Source organism: Chenopodium album, chromosome 8 (assembly GCF_948465745.1).
Source record: "Chenopodium album chromosome 8, dcCheAlbu1.1, whole genome shotgun sequence".
NCBI lineage: Eukaryota > Viridiplantae > Streptophyta > Magnoliopsida > Caryophyllales > Amaranthaceae > Chenopodium > Chenopodium album.
In genome coordinates, this window is record NC_137841.1 from 58,105,592 (window position 1) to 58,107,276 (window position 1,685).

General features: G+C 36.1%; 1 non-coding gene across 1 annotated transcript; it reads left to right on the plus strand.

The window, feature by feature from the left end:
* The first annotated feature begins 260 nt into the window (after positions 1-260).
* LOC145556981 (small nucleolar RNA R71) lies at positions 261-367 on the plus strand. Its single transcript, XR_014092066.1, has one exon. It is a non-coding gene; the product is annotated as a small nucleolar RNA R71 (small nucleolar RNA).
* Positions 368-1,685: the final 1,318 nt, after the last annotated feature.

The following is a 1,685-nucleotide window of genomic DNA, read 5'->3' on the forward strand; positions in this document are numbered from 1 at the left end:
CAGATTATCTAATTTTTGGCAAATAGAGGTCAGTTGAGCTTGCAAAAAGGATACAGAGTCAACACTATATATGTTTCCCCTTGTTCGCAAATCCTCTAGGATTCCCATATTGGGAATTGTGTATCTCCATGTCTTTAATAACCTGACCTGCATTTTCAACATCAAGATTCATAAATCTCCCACTAGCTGCAGAATCTAAAATTATTCGAGAAGAATTTCCAAGGCCATTTTAAAAGGCTTGGATTAACTGCCATTGCGCTAAATTATGGTGAGGGCAATCTCTTTGTAAATCCTTGAACCTCTCCCAAGCCTTATATAAAGATTCATCGACTTCTTGGGCAAAGTTCTGAATCGCACTCCGTAGTACGGCTGTTCTCTCTACAGGATAATACTCGTTATAGAAATTCAGAACAATAGTTTCCCAGTCAGTTATACCAAGTGTAGTTCTATTTAAGCCATTAAACCACAATTTAGCTTTTACAGTTAAAGAGAAGGGAAAGAGAATCTCCCTAATTTGGTCTTGAGTGACCCCGGCTTGCCTGATGGTGTTACAATATTGACAATAGTCGGCAATGTGAAGATTCGGGTCTTCACCCTTGGCTCCACTGAATTGCTTCCTCTCTATCATCGTTGTAAATTGAGGTTTAATTTCAAATTGAACCCCATCAAGAGACGGAGTAGGGGTGAGATGTGGAAAATCTGTAAGCTTTGGTTGTGAATAATCACTAAGCTTCTTTGGAGCCGTCATCTCTAATTCTACGTCTGATGATACCTCTGAATCGCTAGAACCAGTTGGAGGATCTCGGTGATTATTGTTATTATCACCAGAATCCGCCAGGATTTGCTTGTAGAGATTTTTCTGTCTATGGAAGGAACGTTCGATCTCAGGATCGACTGGGATGTAACCTGATCTGGAACACCTGGGCATAAACAAAAACTAGAAGCAAATATGAGATTTGCCTTAGAGAACTAATGCTCTCTGAGACAAAAGGAAAATAATCTAGACTACAAAAACAATCAGAAATAAAAATAAAACCGTTTCCCCGGCAACGGCGCCAAATTTTGACAGGGTAAAGTCGTATCCCCTAATAAAAAATGATTCCTAAGTCCTCTAACTAAAGTATATAGGGAAGTAGGGTCGATCTCCACAGGGAAACAAGTCTTTTTACTCCTAATTAATTATTATAACCTAAATTATCTAAGTAACCAATATTTATATTCGAATAAGAAACTAAACTACTAAGATTGTGAATAAAGAGAAAACAATATATGAAAGGATCTAGGGCATAGGTTCACCAATAAATAATACTTCAGGGTAAAACATAGTAATCAATCATTAACATTGCATAAATAACATGATTAACAGACTCTCGCAATTTATTTATCAACATAGATCTAATAGGCTCTCGCAATTTACTAGGTCTAAGTTCTTATGGAAAATAGCCTTTAATATCGAATTAACATCTGCTCGATTCATCAATTAAATATTGCTATACTTTTACAAGCCGCAATTGTAAAACGTTAAAACAATTCAATAAGAAATTATCATGCAATACCAATAATCAATAATAGTCAATCATCAATGCGTCAATTAACCAGATTGTAAAGGGCTTTCACTACGTATTACAATCACACAATTAATTTACCGGTATTAAATCTCGTCTCTCGAATCTCGACTTAACCAT